The sequence below is a fragment of the Mus musculus genome, chromosome 19, assembly GCF_000001635.26.
Source record: "Mus musculus strain C57BL/6J chromosome 19, GRCm38.p6 C57BL/6J".
In the NCBI taxonomy this organism is placed as follows: Eukaryota; Metazoa; Chordata; class Mammalia; order Rodentia; family Muridae; genus Mus; species Mus musculus.
This window is the reverse complement of record NC_000085.6, coordinates 16413154-16432338: the sequence shown is the minus strand read 5'-3', so window position 1 is coordinate 16432338 and position 19185 is coordinate 16413154. Positions and strand designations below refer to the sequence as shown.

At 42.2% G+C, this 19185-nt stretch overlaps 1 pseudogene; it reads right to left on the bottom strand.

The window, feature by feature from the left end:
• Window positions 1–18338: 18338 nt before the first annotated feature.
• Window positions 18339–18908, bottom strand: Gm19312 (annotated as a pseudogene).
• Between the last annotated feature and the right edge of the window lie 277 nt (window positions 18909–19185).

Genomic DNA, 19185 nt, shown 5'->3' with positions numbered 1-19185 from the left:
TATATTACCTGAGAATTTAAGAAGTACTATGCGATTCAGGTGTGCTGTTTCTAGGGATACACATGGAGCACTCTAAGTTACTGTATCCCAGGGTCTGCACATTCATGTTTACTGATGCATAGTCACATAGTCACAACAGCCAGGGCATGCAACCAATTTAGGAGTCTACCAACAGATAAATATGTTTTATATATATATATATATATATATATATATATATATATATTCACCCATAAAATCAAAGTATATTGTTTATTAGAAAAATGGATGTAACTACAGATGACCATATTAAGCAAAATAAGCCAAATACTGACATAGAAATAGAACATTTTCTCATATTTGTGAGTCCTAGAGCTTGGGTATCCACACCTAAATATCTACATGCACAGAAACACACACATATATATGCAGACACACACATGTACACGAACAGAGAAACAGAGAATAAAAGTGTGTGTGTGTGTGCATGCGTGTGTGTGTGTGTGTGTGTGTGTGAGAGAGAGAGAGAGAGAGAGAGAGAGAGAGAGAGAGAGAGAGATTGCATAAAAGAGCAACCCAGTGGATGTTTGCAAAGCTAATGGCTCTGAAGCTTTATGTCAGTTTTCCAGCTGCAGTTGTGACTCATTCCTGGGAATGACCAGTATTTCTTTAAAGAAAAAAGAGTCAAGGTATAAAGAGATGACAGTGAAGCACCTGCCATCTGCACCCTGCCCTGGCACCGCCATCCGCACCCTGCCCTGGCGCCCCAGATGAGCATATCTGTGTGCGATGATCATAGAGATGGCCTGAGTGCACGTGTGGGCAGTAACTCTTAGCGTCAAGGTCAATGGGCTTGCTCCTCCACAGCCGGCACAGAGTGGGAATGACTCCTGCTTTCCCTATTCATTTTATTGAGTCTGATGTGTTTCCAGTTTTCCATTCAGTTTTCAAGTTCACTGTGTTCTCTGAAGCGGCTTGACTCTCTCCCCCTCAGTCTGGGACCCACTCTTATCATCATCTGCAGCTCAGCAGGTGAAGACTGATGGAGTAGTGCTGGCTGTGTAGATGAGGGGAATAATAACTGGTGTGCACAGCATCTATTTTTCTATGGGAATCAGCATGTCAATGTATTGCTCCACACTATTCTCTGTTGGAAGCCCGCAGACTGTTTATTCAATGTGTCCAATGGGGAGAGCAAGAACAATGGACACAGAAGGCTGTCATCTAGCACACATGGCTGTGAATAGCCAGGAATGGGTATCCATTGGTTTGCGTATCTGACTTTTTATGAGAGTTGAGGACTTAAAGAACTGAAGAAATGGAAATCTTTAAGAAGACAATCTGGAGGTTTTTATCTTGCTGACTTTCTTTTCAATTTTGCTTGCTTCACACTCTTGCCACTCTTCTGAGTAAACAAATACTGACACTCTAATACAGTCACACACACACACACACACACACACACACACACACACACACACACACACCCTTCTGTACACTGTTGTGCTCTTAAAATCATAGATAAGCATAAATAAGAACATACACAGAGGAACGCTGTCACATTGATGACAGTATGTTTTCTCTCTTCTTCTGCCTCATTCAGGAATAGCATGTCCACCTCTGGTTCATTCTTGTTTGTAGTGTCATGCTGTTCTGTGTTGGGGACAGCTACCTCTGGTTCATTCTTGTTTGTAGTGTCACACTGTTCTGTGTTGGGGACACAGTGTCCGTGATCCAGCTTGTCTTCCTTAAAACATCTTTAACTTTTGGTTAGTTTTGGCCAATGAAACAATCTCTAGCCATGACTTTGTATAAGGATCATTAAACACCACTGTTTTCATTTCTATGGGTAGATTCCTAGAAAATGTTGCTATATTGTGCATATATAACATATTACATAAATGTATATACATACATTTTTTATTTTAATGGATGTGGCCAGATTCATTCCAAAAAAAAAAAAAATCATTCTCATCTGCTGCCAACAGCATCAGCTCCCATCTCCTACCTCCCCGCCAGCATTAATACTGCTGCTCATTAACTTTTGGCAGCTTGAAGGGAATAAAGTGATATTAAAGAGCTGTTTCCTTTGCTTCCTGTGCTTGCTAATGCTATGTGTCCTCCTTGTGACTTGCCCATTCGTGTCCTTTGCTCATTTTTAAAAATTGGGTTATTTGTCTCCTCCTTGACAACCTGAAAACTCTTCAATAATGTGTGTTGGCTCTTTGTCACAAACTGGCAAATACAGTGTTTGCCTCCTGTTTGCCTCCATCCCCTGCTATCTATCTATCTATCTATCTATCCATCTATCTATCCATCTATCCATCTATAAGACAAATTCTCACTATATAACTCTGAATGGATAGCCTGGAGTTTGTTATGAGACCCAGGCTGACCATGAACCCACAAAGATTCACACCTGTCTCTGACATCCCTAACCAGTAATACACATTATCCACTATAAAGTATCTCGTGTTGATTTTTGTGTAATGTAAGAGATAGAAGACCAGTTTTGTTACCAGGTTGCACTAACAGACTCTGCCACTAAGCTATCGTGTACTTCTCTGTCAATACCATCTTGATCCTACATAAAGCTTTGGAATGTTTTGCCATCTGAAAGGCAGACCCTCTTAGTGAGTCCCACTCTTCTGGCTGTGTATAGACTTGTTTTCAGATGTAGACAGCCATGTATCAATGTCCCTCCCTCAGCTTCACCCTAACATTGACCCCAATTGTCTTGCCTTCTGGACACACTAATTTGCATATCTAAGAGATGCCTCAAATTAAGAAATCTGAGACAAAATTCCGAATTTATTAACCAACTCTTTTTCTGTCATATTTCCCATCTCAGAACTACCAGACACATCTTGTATCCCACCTATTCCTTGTGGATCCTCTCTTTAGCTGTATCAAATGTGTTGGAACCAGATTCAAGATGCATTGCATATTGCATATGTGTGTGTGTGTGTGTGTGTGTGTGTGTGTGTGTGTGTAAAATGTGCACTGGTGTTTGGCCTTCAAGTATGTCTGTGTGAGAGTGTTGGAGCCCCTGGAACTGGCGTTACAGACAGTTGTGAGCTGCCATGTGGGTACTGGGAATTAAATCTGGGTCCTCTGGAAGAGCAGCTAGAGTTTTTAACTGCTGAACCATCTCTCCAGCCCCTTGGACACTGCATTTTTATAAAAGTAGGTTTCTAAGTTGACCTTAGAATGTCACATGTGGCTGCCCAGGTATATTCTTTTCTATTTTTGTTGCCACCGGGTCTGAACAAGCTATCACCATCTCTGACCTGGACTGAAACAACAGTTTTATGACTGGATTTCCTGCTCTACTCTTCACTCTCTAAAGCCTACCCATCATGAGACAGGGTTTTGATAACACATACCGTTAATTCCTAGTTTCAAATTCTCCTATGAATTTCCTACAGAAAATAAACTCCTCCTCTAGACCATGAAGCCGCACACAAGAATCATTGCCTGGCTCTGCCATTGATGCTAACAGTCCCAGTGCTGACCCCATTCCACCTTCACCATGCTTCCCTCTCTGAACAGCTGCTGGCCCCTGCAGCTGCTGCTCTGCTGACTGTATCATGCCTCCTCCAAACCATGAAATGCTCTGTCTGTGCTTGTCCCACATGTTTCAAAACCAAGGGGACTTGCTAAGTTCAGCCTTCCCTGACAACTTGCTTCGTGTGGCATACCCTACCTCCATGACCACTTGGTACAATTACCATAGTCCTGTACTATCACTGGGGTATTTATCACTACCTTTTTCTTGTTCTCTCTTCCTCCATCAGAAGAAAAAGATAATCTCCACAGGAGGCAAGATGATGACCATCTTATTCTAGGTCAGGAAGGCTGCATCATCTTAAAATTATATCTTCAAACTCTCCGTACCCACTTCTCGGTGATAAGTCTAGGATGTAGGAAAGCCAAAGCTGATATTCCCTGACTCCCAGGAATCTAGTTGCCTAAAAAAATTGCCCAGAGAAGTCAAGAACGAAGTGTCAGGTGTCAACAAGCCCTCTACAAGGCTGGGATTGTTGGGGGCCCAAAACGAGGCCAGGACCATGGGGGGCTCCGAGGCTGAGGCAGGGGGACTTAAGCTGCAGCTCTGTAGGCAAAGACCTTCTCCATGCTCCCTATGGCAGTGGTAGATGAAAGAGACAGTCCTTGGTTCTAAATTGTTTATTGACTGTTTATCGTGAAAATGGATACATACCAACTTCTCAGGGTGGACCAGAGATTACCTTTTGCAGGGATGAATGTCCAGGAACAGAAGCTTATTAGCTAAAACTTTAGGGCCTGTAGGTACCTCATTTATCACAGAGAACTCTGTTTTGGGCTATGTGTGCCGCAGACCCTCTGGGCCCCTTTGTCTGCGTGGAATGGGTCTCTAGTCGCGGGTGGGCAAAGCGTCGGATGAATTGACAGACAGATGCACACAGGAGAGGTTGTGTAGAATCTGAATGTATTTTGTCAAATTGAGCCTCAGACTTTTTATGCAGAAGACAATAAGGAAGTTGGGTGACATACCCACAAGGTACAAAGAGGTTACTGGAATCTTACATAAAACAGAGGAATGCAAACACAGAAGGTCTAAAGGGAACCACCTGGGATAGAATTAATTGTTAACAACTGGGATCAACAAGGGCTCCACCTAAGATTCACTAATCTTAGAAGCCAGGGTCAAGGGCTTCACGGCCTTGCCATAGTTCCTATTTTAGTCTATTGTATGGTCCACCTTCCCCTTAGGCCATTGTAAATACGTGTGTATGGGTGTAACTCCGATATAGTTCTAAGTATCTATTCTGGTTTCTCCTTTGGTCTGAAACTTCCTTCTTCCTTAGTGATGGTAAATTCCTGTGTAAGGGAGTGACTAGCTTTTATTCAAAGTGATAGTGTAGCATCAGAGGCTATTCTGAATGTCAGTGAATAGCAACATTTTTACTGAATTTCTAGCCAATGGTCTTGCTCAAGGACTTTCTAGGACTGTTGGAACACTGGCGGAAGGCTTTAGCTATGTCAGAATTCAATCTTAAAAGGCACTTATAATAGGATAATACTAAAAGAGAGCACGTGGATCCATACACTAGACTAACACAGGAATAGAAAATTAATGTATGGGTTAGAGAGTACGCCAGACTCTAGGAGTGAGTTTCTGTGAAACTCTTTTGCCTCGTGAGTAGCTTTCAAGCCTCAGCCTGTCAAGCTGTCTCGACCGGAGAGTGTGGCATATGTGATCAATGTGGGGAGTGTGGCATGTGTGTGTTCCAGGCCAGGAATGTGGCAGAGAGGAGGGAGGCACCTACCATCTCAGGTGTGTGTATTCAAGTTTCTGGGGTCTCAGACCTGCTCTACCTTACCAAGTTTCCTGGCATGGTCCACTGTCACACAAGGACTCTGATCTGTGGACACATAACCTGATTGTGTTTTCTAGGACTTATTGATGGCAAGTGGTAGAAACCAGATACAAATTGACTTCAGCTAAAAGTACAATTTATTGGACCATGGGATAGGCTTAATTGGAAGCTCTGCTGGATCCAGGTCCTTGAATGATGTTACAAAGAGAACATCTACTGGTTGACAAACTCTTGTTGAATGAAACAATGATGATCCCCATCACACTTGATTCTTCTGAAGATTCGGGAAGGTGGCATGTCAAAGTCATAAGCCCCAAATATGGAGCTGATAAGCACTCAACAGGAGAAGAGAATTTGGGTTCTGTGATGGTTAATTTTGGTTGCAACTTGACTGGACTTGGAATCAACTAGGAGAAAAGCTGTTGGACACAGCTATGAGAGATATTCTTGATCAGGTTAATTAAAGAGGGTAGAGCTACCTTAAATGTGGGCAGTATATTCTGTCAGCAGCCCAGATAAAAGAACTTTGAGGGGATTTTTTTTTCTCAATGGCTTTTGCCTACTTGCTTTTATGACTTCCTGTAAGTTCATATACTTTGTGAATTCATTCCCTCTGCTGCTACCGCTGACACCACTGCTACCATCTTTTGTTGAGATGTTCTTACCCAACTTAGAGTCAGCCTGTGACCCAAGAAGCTAGGGTTAACCATTTGTCCTCTATAAACCAATTAAACGTGGAGAGCAGAAAAAGGATATTTATTCAATGTGGTCACATAGAGCAGAGGGACAGCAAGACCCAGAGAACCTCCCCTCTTCTCCAGCCCTTCAGGCTTCTGAAGTTAGATCGAAGTTTAAATAGAGGGCCAATGCTATGCATATCTAAGCAGTCCCTGTCAAGCGTGGTCTTGTCCAATGCCGACCCATCATTGTCTGGGCTTCAGTCTTACCATTAAAGGAATCTGACAAGTTGTTAGAAGTGTGCAAAGTCTTTCCAGGAGACAAGTGTTCTTTTGGCTGGTCCCTTTCCTTCTCTCAGCATGGGATTCCTGAAGAAATTCCAGTTTCTTTGGAGTTCATTGTTAGATTGAGAGACACAGTGTCTCTTTAGAGTATCATCATTTTATAGGCCTGCTCCAAGAGGAAGGGATAATTCATTCTGCATGGTCCTTTGGAGTTATTCCAGCATCTGGCAGCAACAGCAGATAGGAATCAAACTTTCGCTTCCTAGCAAGGACAAAGCAGTAGGCAGAGACCTTGCCTGACCTGTCTGGCTGACATCAGAATGGAACCATTGCGTCCCATTGAAAACAAACATTCATTTTAAATGTCTTGAGTCAAATATGCAGATTCAAGGGCATTATGAATGAAGCATACATCCTATGACATTCCAGGCTCTGCTTTCTTAAACTTAATATGCATTAAGCATTTTCCTTCATGATTTAAAAGTCTGTAAGGCTGGTAAGTACTCGTTGGAAATGTGTTGCTGGAACAGTAACATGAAGCTGTTGTCTGCCTTTGGAACTGTCTGAGGCAGTCCTTGAAGACCCAAGACCCATGTGCTCCTTTGCCCATTTCTGACATCACTGGGAAGATTAGAAACAGCCAGAACAATCCTCTCCTTGAGAGATGAGGCATGCATTTTGTCTTAAACATGGGTTGGTTTGTGGTTCTTTGGGCTCATAAATTTCCAGCTCTGTCTCCTAGATGTCACAAGAGGCCACATCGCTTCATCTTCTTAGCTGGGCTCTGAGCTCTCATCTCAGGCAGTTCTCTTCCACCATAGTGTCAAAATCCCCATGTCTATTCATGTCTGCTGAGCGCTTCAGTGACAAGAGCCCTTTTGTTTTCCCCCAAGTCCGGCAAATGCTAAGACTCACACTAATAGAAGTGTGTGCATCACCTTGCCTGATGGACATGTTATGAACAAAGCAACAGAATTCTTAAGGGACCAACCTTGCTTACCTCTAGTCATATAGTTTAATTGGCCCAGGATAGCCTAAATATTAAAGTTTGTCCAACATTTAAGTTATTAATAAATTTTTGTAACTTCAGATTACAGTGTGCAATTTACATTGGCAGCCAGTTCTTTTGGGATCACACTCTTGTTTGACAGTTATCCGGGGGCTAGTGCCTATAAAAGGAACAGTGGAACAGAATAACACAAAGTAGACAGGTATTAAATATAAACATTTCAGCAGATTCCATGGAGAAAAGACATCATGGCCCAGCGTCAGCTGAGAGGACCACACGGAGACCATCGAGGGCAGGTGGCCATCTTGGACTAAGCCTCATCTTGCCCTCTCTCTCTTCCTGGTGTTGAAACTTAGACAAAAGCAAAGACATAAAATACTATGACTTGACTGAGGAAGCTGTAAATGGCGAGTTGACTCTGTATTAACTTGTATTAACCATTCAGTCCAGGTAAGAAACCAGCTACATATATTATATGTCTAAGAATATTGGCCTACAAACATCAAGCCCCATGTGAATTCTCGAAAACAATGTGTGACTGGCAAACAGAATCACATCCTGTCCTATAAGAAGGAGGGTTTGGTAGTGGCCCACTTCCCAGCTAACTTTGGCAATATCTGGAAATATTTTTGGTTGTCAAAACTCAAGGAGAGGGGTTAAAATACCTAGTGAATAGAGGCCAGGATATCTAAGCATGCATTTCATGGGACAGCTTCCACCCAAGACAAATTCATACACAGAGACCCCAGCCTAATATCACTACTGAGCAAACTAGAGAAAAATCAGTCTAGATTCTTAAGAGAAAAGCAAAGGAAGAAAATGCAAGATTTATCTATATTAAAGTTAGCTACCACCAAGGGCAGGCACAGCGGAGGCAGTGAGCATAAGGAATAGTTGGGCAACCTAGGACTCTACTTGTCTTGGGCTGTGCATGCCTCTTCTTCTATAATGCATTTGGGAATCTGGCTGTTTTACCTGCATGTACTATGTACACACACACACACACACACACACACACACACACACACCTTTCCAAACAATACACCTAACAACCTTGGACTTCACCTGCAATGGGCTTCAAGTACACCTCCCTATAAAACCAATGAAATAAGACTCTCCCTGCATAAAAGTGATCAAACTTGAACAGATTCTGTTTATTCTTACTCGCATCATATTAGAGCGGAAGAATGAAAAGGCCCATCTGGCCTAAATTGGGTTTGATGCATTTATAATAAGACAAAACAATGTTCTCAACTGACCAGAGTCTCCTATGTACTTTCTTAAGCACAATTGGGAATAGATATAATTAAAGTCCAATGTATTTGAAGAAGGGACATGCACATAAAAAAAATGACTGTACCTTCTAGCCTATAAATCAAGTCAGAGACCCACCATCTACTAGACATCTAGTAAGCAAATTCCTCTTCCTGAACCCCATCAAAGGAAACCCTGAACGGTACTCAGGTCTCTTGAGTACCAAGTAGGCACTTTCAATCTTGAGTGTATTTCTTCCAAACCTATTGTGGTGGTTTGAATATCCTTGGCCCAGAGAGTGGCATTATTAGGAGTTGTGACCTTGTTGGAGGAAGTGTGTCATTGTGGGGATGAGCTTTGAGACCCTCCTCCTTGCTGCCTGGAAATAGTCTCTCCTGTCTGCCTTCGGATCAAGATGTAGAATTTTCTGCTCCTCTAGTCCCATGCCTGCCTGGATGTTGCCATGCTCCTGCCTTGATGATAGTGGACTGATGAACCTTTGTATCCTAAGGCAAGCTTCATTTGTACTTTTCCTTGGCTATATACAGGCTGTGGGCTGTCAGCAAAGGGGGAATGCCTCTCATCAAAGGACTCCACAAAGTTAAGGGTAGGCGTTCTATTCAGCTGGCCAGCCAACTACCCTCTGCATTACAGAGATACAGTGTTCAGACTGACCAAGCCTGGGGTAAGTGCATCTCCCTAGACCAATTGTCCTGACTGAGAATATGTGGCTAGGCACAGTTGGGTCATGTGCTTATCCTTGGAACCAGAAGGAACCATTAGTTTGTGTAAATCACAAAGACGAGTGGGTTTTTGTGAAACAAGAGATGAATTCTCTCTCAAGGGAGACTGAGCAGACAAACCTCTCTTTTTCCCCAACAGCAGCATCTTCTACTTCTACTGAGAATGAAAACTGCTGCAACAATTAACCAGGGATCGCTCATCGGATTCTGAGTTAAAATGAAAATCCCAGCATTGCCCCCAGGGAGAGGGTATGGCTCTGTCTTAAACACACAAGCACAGTTCAAGCCTGTGGACCTCTGGGAGGAGAAATACACTGAAGAACAAGGGCTCACTCACTCACCTAGTGTCATCTGCGAATCACTCAGCTATTGCCGCCCCGCCGACACACAGTGGGCGAGATACGAGCTGTGATATTAGATGGGAGGGAGAATTCAGATCCATCGGCCTTGAGGTTTGTGATGACATTACGTAATTGCTTCTGCTTTAATCTGTAATTTTGATTTTCATTTGTAAACTGGGGTGGGGGGAAATTAGTAACATTTACCACAAAATTCTGTCTCAGCAAAAGTTTGCTCCGTTCCTATTACCAATCATTATCTTCCATATTTTTGGTGACAGATTGTTTACGGTGATGGGAGCGATTCCTGCGAGAAAAAGGTGCATAGCTACAACATCTAGAAGGGAAGTAAGGATCACTGGGAACCTGTTGTAGAGATAATTTCTGCTGTCCTAGGTCTGGAGGCTAAACAGGAATCCCAGACCTTGTGAATGGATACCACCCCAGGGAAGAGTGGCATTCTGATGTTGTCCACGTCCCCTCCATCTCGAGGCTCTTATAGTATAAAATCTGAGACTTTCCCCAGGGTATGGAAACAGTTGTGCTTGGAAGGATGCAGGGTCTCTGGTGCCATCACTGGGCGAATCCCAGGCTGCACTGGATATGTTGACCACTGCAGGCTTCACATCTGACTTAACTCAGCATCTCTGGAGGTCAGACACAGGTGCTGTGCTTCCACCAGCTCTCCAGGTGATGCTGAGGCGAGAGAGCATTTGTTCAGTGGGAAGAAGAGGCTCATTTGCCCTGGCCAGCTTGGCCCCTCATTCTGCCAGTCTCTCAGCTACTTTTGCGGTGGCAAAACAATGCTAGACACCTGTGGCTTTGCACGGGACCTGGGCCATTAGCAGGCTGAAAGGGCACTGTTCTTTGTTCTCTCAGTGACATTTGTTTGAGGAGTAACAGCAAGAGGCAGGGAGAGGATAAGGAGAGAGAAAAGCAGGAATTCCTGAGAGGCTGCAGCCTTTGGTGAAACTCATCCTATAATTTTACCTCAGAGTTTTGAGACAGTATTTGATGTCCTTGTGTCATAGGAACTGCATTGCATACAGCCTGAGGCTCTGTTACCAGTAGTCTATATTTCTACTTCCTTGATCTCCCTCCCTCCCTCCTTTTCTGTCCCTCTCACTGTCTTCCACCTCCCTCCCCCCTCTTTGGTTTTTCAAGACAGCATTTCTCTGTATAACAGTCTTGACTGGCCTGGAACTCACAGAGATCCACCTGCTTCTGCCTCCTCAGTGCTGGGATTAAAGGCATGTGCTACCACCACTCTTTAAAGGGTTAAAATAAGGATCACAAAGAACTGCAAATGTAACGAGGAAACTTTACTTATAACCAAAGCAACAGTACAGGTGTTTTAGTTAGAGTTTCTATTGCTGTAAAGAGATACCATGACCAAGGCAACTCTTATAAGGACAGCATTTAATTGAGGCTGGCTTACAGGTTCTGAGGTTCAGTCCATTATCATCATAGTGGGAAGCATGGCAGTATCTAGGTAGGCATGGTGTTGGATGAACTGAGAGTTCTACGTCTTGTTCCAAAGGCAAACAGGAGAGGACTGGTTTCCATGTGTGCCTAGGAGGAGGGTCTCCCACAGTGACACACTTCCTCCAAGAAGGCCATACCTCCTCCCACAAGGCCACACCTCCTAATAGTGCCACTCTCTGGGCCAAGCATATTCAAACCACCACAAGGCCCAACACAAAACAGTAAACACACATAAAACATTATGAGGGTTTGGTGATTTATTTATTTACTTTTGAAACTCAATTCTGTGGTTCTTGTATGTTAACTTTGAGGATGATAATGTTACATCATAATATCAAAAGGTTGGACATATCCAAGAGTATAAGATACCCAACTTGACGAGTACCCTAAAGGTTGGTGGTCACCTTTGGAAATGAATGGACCATTACTACCTGAGTGATACCAATAGGGAATGAGCCAAAAGATGGAGAGAGAAGGAGAACTTCTTTTACTTACATCCTATAGTCTTGGCCACTTGAATGGTTAAAAACTCTTATTTAGACCTGGGTAAATTAAGTTTTTTATCATTTGCAACAACAAAAAATCATGGCTGATGTTCCTAATCCAAGAGAACTAAGGGGATAATTAGCAGAAGAGAAGCTAGTGGCTAAGAAAAAAATGAGCTTCACACATCCATTAATGATTACTTGATAATGTCACCTGTCATTTTTCTGTTACCATAGCAAGTGACTAAGATAAGCACCTATATGTACAACAGGTCTCCAGCCTAAATAGTTCCAGAGTCTAGTCCAAGGATGGTTGTCCCCATGGCTCTTGGTCTTCAGAAAGATACCTACTCAATGGCCAAGGAGCAAAACCACAAATGAACAAACTTAATTAATTAATTATTAATTAATTAATTAATTATTTCAACTGAGAAAAAGAAAGAGGCCAGAGTCTCACTTTTCTCTTGGAAGGCATACTAGCAGTTTTCTAAATTAAAGGCTTCTCACTATGACCTCCCTCTTCAGGTCATCCCCCTAGAGACCAATCCAACTGCATCACGGATCTTCACCGAGCCCTGAGGACTCAAACCATTCAGCACTGTCAGAGCTTCAGTAAGACATGCTAATGCTAAAGGGACCATTACATTCTTCTTTCTGAGGCCAGAGAGATGGTTCAGTGGCTGAGAAAGCACACAGCTTGCAGAGGAGCCAAGTTCAGTTCCCAGGTCCCATGTCTGGCAGCATATAATCTCTGGTAACTCCAGTTTCAGGGGGTTCTGATGCTCCTGACCTCTGAGGTTACCCCAGATCAGGATGCAGTTATACTCATTAAAAATGAGGAAGTACATCTTTTTAGCATTTCTCTAGGACTATGTTTTGGTTTGACTTTCTTTCCTGGATGTTGTTGATTGTCCTCAGCTACTCTTCAAGGATTGGTGGTCAGATAGATTTTTTTTTCTCCTAACGATTGCATGCTTTAGTCAACTATTTAGATGCAACGCACTTGCAAATGCTTTGAGCTCATAGAAAAGCTGCATGTTAATTACCCAAGTCACTTCTTCCTTGCAGCTGTCTCTCGAATGAGGCATCAGCTGATTAAGAGCCTACTTGTCAGAAAGAACTGTGCCAGGATCGAAACTATTCTGTTGAATCTGAGAAAAAGTAAAAGCAACAAGGACACTGCTGATAAGGTCGAACATTCTAGCATTGGTTCAGTGGAATTTGGCGAGCTGAGAGTCTGATGATATAATCAAACTAAAAGACTTCTTCAGCCTGAAGGTTTTGGGGTGTTTGTTTGTTTCTGTTTTGGATGCTTATTCAAATGGCTCCCCTCTGGCCATTGTCCCTTTGTTTATTTGATACAGAAGCAGAGCTACCAGGACCACTGAAGCCATTAAGTGCTCCAAAGGATGTCCTTGTCAGGGCAAACAACCCCGACTCCCACGCCCACACCTCAACCTTCCTCAGTAAGTTGCTGTCTTAGTTATTGTTCTAGTGCTGTAAGGAGACACCATGACCAAGACAACTCCTATAAAAGAAAGCATTTAACTGAGGCTTGTTTACATTTCAGAGGATCAGTCCATGATCATCCTGGCAGGAAAACAGTCAAACAGGGCTTTGAAGCAATAGCTGAGAGCTTCATGTCCTGATCCCTATGCAGCAGGCAGAGGGAGTGGAGAGGCTGGGGCTTTTGAGACCTCAAGGTCTACTCTCAGTGACACACCTCCTCCAACAGGCCACACGTCCAAATCCTTCCTAAACAGTCCATCAGCTGGGGACTAAGCATGTAAACACAGGAGCCTAAGGGGGCTACTTTCATTCAAACCAGCAGATAAGCTGGGGCTCCTGTTCTGAATCCTGCCACCTGGTCCAGGGTTATTTCTGATTTCTAATCCCAAGCTTGGCCTCAAGGCTATCTTTCATGCCATCCTGACATCAGTCAGCTTAGACTTGCCTCTTTTGTAAATGTTTATCAGAGTCTACAGCATTAGAAACAGCAGGGCCCATTCTCTTTGGAGATAGAATACCAGGGAAACTGGTCTATGGTAACCTGACGCGGCTATGCTGGACACAGCTGAAAAGTTCTCCGAGGCGTCCCATGAGCTCTGCGATCAGAGGCTAAGCTCTTTGGGACAGATAAGATTTTTTCTATTAAAAACATTTTCTTAACAAGTATGCTATTGTGTAACTCTCTCTTTGATAGTCATTTCTCACAATACTTTTAAATAAAAGGTTGGTTTCTCAGCTCCTCTCACTACAATTTTGGTATGACTATACAATTTTGGTATGACTAACATTTTCCCTCCCTTTTTTTTTTTGAATTATGAGAACTTTCCAGACATAACAATAAGCACTTGCAAATTCTTTACCTAAGTTTTCTGTGTGTCAATGTGTTCCTCTGTATTTGTTTTATCTTCTTTCTCTCTCTTTTCCAAAACTCTATTTCCTAAGCCTTGACACGCTGTCAACAGCATGACTCATCTCCCCTAAACAGTTCAACCAGAATAAGGACAATCTCTTGTAAGAACAAACAGCCAGAATGATTACACCTGAAAAATATTAAATTCCTCAACTCAGTTTAACGGAAATTCCATATTAAAAATTATCTAGTATCTTTTGTAGCTGTTTCTATTTAAATCCAGGCTATAATAAGGTTTTTTTCTTTTCTTTTTAAATTCACACCACTTGTATAATATCCATTTTTCCATATGTTTTAGGTAAGCAAGAAAGAATCTGTTTTCCTTCATATTTGAGGTTCTACATCACAATGTTTTCCCCAAATCTCTGCCAAAGAATCCTTTGAATTGTATCTTGCTTTTTTTTGCAAGTATGTGTGTAGGCACTGAAGGTCATCTGGGCTGTTCTTACTTCACCGTACTAGTAGGGACCATACTAATAAATCCAGACTAAAATAAAATACAGGAATAGATAAATGCAAATAAAAGACAAAATCAGTTGACTTTATTTTCAAATGGCAAATGGCCTTGATTTATGAAGCATCTGTTCACAAGGCTCAACAGGCAGGCCATGCCTGCCAGAACACCAGACCTCTCCTCCCGCCTTCTTCCCCACCTCCTCATATGTCCCAGCCCCCAAGTAGGGCAGGAGTTCCCTACTCAATCACAGGCCATGCCTGCCGCAAGACCAGGTAGGCTGCTTGTAGATCTTCTCCACTCTGTCCCCCAGACCCAACTCTCAGGGTAGCCTGAGGGCTGTGATAGATCATTTTCTCCTGTCCTCCCCTTTCTCAAGCCTTTAACTGGGGAAAGTGAGGTAAGAGGAGGGCTCAAGGGCGTGCACATGGAGTTCCCTGGGAAGGGGGAAATAGAATTCATCTTGCAGGTAGATTGGGGGTGGATGGGACAGAAGCAGGAACAGGTTGGGGAGGGGGGCACTGAGGGAAAGCGTGTGAGAAGAGACAGCTGGAAGTGGGGAACTCTGCAGGTGGTTGTGAGGAAACCAGGTGCAGTGGAAAGTTCTTGCAGTTGTGAGAGCAGGTCTAGTGAGGGTTCCTAATGGAGGATATGGAGCCCTGTTTTCTAGACAGACGAGGCTTCCACTGGTGGGACTGGGTTACAGTCAGTTGAATTGATGGCCAAGAGGGTGCTAAACAACCCAGGCTGATGCTAGGACAGAATGTTGCTCTCTGAAAACTGACAGTGAAGTCCCATTGCCAAGGACAGTATAGACCCAGCGCACCCCTATGTGTTAGTCTCTTTGGTGCAGGAAGATACTTTGCAGTTTACAGAAGGAGAACTGTGGACACCAACCATTTCCAAACTGCTCACCTTATAATCTGTCCTGACTGAAAGATGTTCTGGGCAATGGTGGCACAGAATGTGTGGGAGTGGCCAACCAATATCTGGTTTAACTTGGGAACCATGCCAAGAGAGGCAGCCCATGTCCTACACTGCCTGAGTGGCCAGAGACTGGAGAATGGATAGCCCAGAAACCTAAGGTAGAGCCAAACATGACTGGAAAGTAATAATAGTAGTAATAATAATAATAATAATAATAATAAATTATATTAATATGATATAATGGCATTATCAATACAATTATATATTATAATTATTATATTATATTTTATAATGGTTGCATTATAAATTATAAATGGTGTAATTATGATAAATATAACAATAAAAATAAATATAATAATTATTCTTATCATCATCAATGAAATGATTCCTAATGATATTCTACTATACTCATAGATCGGGGACCTTGTCCAGTTGTCATCAGAGATGGGAGCAGTTGCAGAGACCCACAGCTAGAAATGTTTCAGAGAGAGAATCTAGGAGGTCTCCACTGGGCCTTCCCCCTCAGAGATCAGAGAACCCTACAGAAGATCGGCAAGAAAGACACACCAGGGAGTCAGAGGGGTTGGAGGACACCAGGAGAACATGTTCTACCAAATCAACTAAGCAGAGCTCATTTGAACTCAGAGACTGAAGTGGCAAGCATAGGACCTTCTTGGGTCTGCATTAAGTCCTCTGTGTATACATTATGACTGTTAGCTTGGTATTTTGTGGGACTCCTACCAGTGGGAGTGGGGACTCTTTTGCCTGCTCTTGGAACTCTTTTTCTCTTATTGGGTTGCCTTGTCTAGACCTGATATGAAGGCTTTTGCCTTGTCTTATTGTACCCCCCCATTTTGTTTGTTATTATAGCATCTTTGCTTAATTTACAGCAAGCAGAAAATAAGCTGGGTCTTGTTTTGATCCAAACATTGATGTTTTAAAGGTTGTACACAATATTTGTTAAAAAGAACATAGAAAAATATCCTTTTTAGGAGCTTCTTTAAGAAAGAAAACACAAAGTTTAACTGTACAACTTTCCTCTTTGCTAGAATTGCAAACTATCACTACAGTTTTAGACTTTGTTGTTTAAACTATATATCCAGGAAAATCTAAAAAAAAAAAATTAAAGGAATGTGCATATAAATGATTGCATAGCAGAACAAGAGCATTAACTGCAAACAATAAAGAAATAAAAGTTAGACATACTATTAAATATACAAAGGTTCTAGAATTAATCCTCCAAACACATTCTACAAACAGTTCTTAAAACCATTTTTGTTGTCTACAAGCAAGGACTAGATTTGTAAAAACAAAATTGAAAGGAAAAGTAAGGTAATTGTCTAGGAGGATTGTCACCCACAGTCTCTTCACTCACATCTGTAGGCAAGTGGTCTAAGATCTTAGAGATGCTAGCTTTGTATTCTGAAATGACACCAAACATTTCAAGCTACTTTGTTGCCTCCTAAACAATCTTGAAGAGAAGTACTAGAAATTATAAATATTTAAGGGTATCATTTCATTTGTAGTCATGTCCTACACTACCAAAAACTAAGTAATGTGGCTTTTGCTTAAAACCTAACTTTACCCAAAAATTCAGAGCCCCACAGAATCACTTAGGGGTGTCATCTTCTCGACTTGCCTCACATTAGTAAACTGAGGTGTGAAGAGCAAGCCTCCCCTATGAAGAACAGGCAGATTCTGGTACAAGCGCACATGGCAAGTGCTGCAAGCATCAAAATTCAGTTTGTTTTACACTATGCATATAAACAAAGAAAATGCATTTCAAACAGTTTACTTGTTTCTAACAGAAAAAGCAAACAATGAAACAAAACCCCTAAATAACAATGATCAAGAATAGTTATATTTTAGAGAAACTATGCTAAGAACAGTCTTTTCCCCTTACAATGGTTTCTATGATCATTGACACACTCAAAACTTAAGGGGGAGGTTTTTTTCCATTATACTTTAATGTTCCAAATCTTAGAAACCTGCAGGGATTGAGATGGGAGGGGGGAGCAGAGAAAGGCTCCACGTTTCAGTGAAAAGAGCAATCTGCCTGAAAACGCTATTCAACCCAGTTGGCATCAACTCCCAGACGGTGGAGTTAACAAAAGAACTATTCCACATTGCATCATAAATAGTCATCACGGGCTTAGACATCTTGACAAGACATAAAGTTCCACCTAAGTGTGTCTGAGCAGTCAAGGTTATAATGTGGCTACCACTTCACTTCTGTATCATTCTATCTTATTAGCAAGTTCCATCTCTAGATTAACAGTTCTACCAAATATGGATGTGAGAATTTATTTTTAATAAGACAATGTTGCAAATTATGGTCAACCAACATCTTTTCACCAAATACTTCAAGCATAAAAAAGGAGAATCATTACAAAAATATACAGAGGCACCACAAATTGGTAGCTGCCCATAACATGAAGTAAAATGGACTCCTATGAGTGGCTTCTCAACAGCGTATCTTTTTAATTATAACCATTGCCCAGTACAGGGAAAACTAACAAGTTTGTTTGTTTTTAAATGCATCATTGCAACATTGTATTCCTGATAATTTAAGTTTATCAAACTATGAGTAAATGAATGATACATGCCTAGAAGTATCATAATTTATACTATCAGTGGCCACTGGACTTGGGACTAGTCCCAGACCTTGATCTAGATTTTGACCTTGACCTAGACTGCCATCTTGACCAAAATTTGGATCTAGGTGGTTCTTTTTTCCTTGATTCCTTTTCCTATCTTGAGCCGGAATTATAATGTGCTTCGGAATCTGTTTTCGAGCTGCCTCTAGTTTTGGTGTGAGATGCAGACCTAGAATGTGATCTAGCCTTCAATTCTTTCTTGGGCTGAGACTTGGACCGCGATCTTAAATTGGATCTAGATCTTGAAAAAGATGGATTTCGGTGTTTGAATTTATTCATTGTCGGGATGGCTTCCGCTATGCCATGGTCTTCCAGTCGGTCTACTGTTTCTAGAACTGTAAGATCTCCTCCTATAGTTATACTCAAAGGAGCATCTCCTTGGTCTCCTCCTTCATAACTTCGGCTTTGAGAACGTCTCTATCAGTCATAATTGTCATATCTTGAAGAGCTATATATATATATTCCTCTCTTCGTTGGCTTTCATTTGATTTGCTGTCTTCCAATCTCCCTGTGTGAACTGTATTTTAATGTGACACCCACACTGAAATTCTGTCCAAAGTATGTAAAGCACCTTCAGCATCACAAACAGCCTCAGATTGAACATGTGCAAATCCTCTTGGACCCCGAGTGTAGAAGTCAAGTGGAACATAAACAGCTACTATTGGACCAGAATGACCAAATTCCCGACGTAAATCTCCAGACCTGGTGTGGTCCAACACATTTCTGATGAACGGAGACGTGTTGTGGGGAGGGGTTATGTATGGGGACATGATGGTGGCTCACATCCACTCACACACTAGCACAGAGCCAGGGGGCTCTGCTGTCTTATTGCATCTTGTTTTGTTTTGTTTGACTGCTGGTTTGGTTTGGTTTGGTTTGGTTTGGTTTGGTTTGGTTTGGTTTGGTTTGGTTTGGTTTTTGGAGGCCTGCTCTTTTCTGATGAGGAAACAGAGGGGGAGTGGATCTGGGAGAGTGGTACAGGGTAGCTGGAGAAGTAGAGGGGAGGAAATTATGATCAGGATATATTATATGAGAGAAGAATCTAGTTCTTTAAAAAAGCATAGAGCAGACGTCCCCTAGATCTACCAAATTGGACATTGCATAGGAATG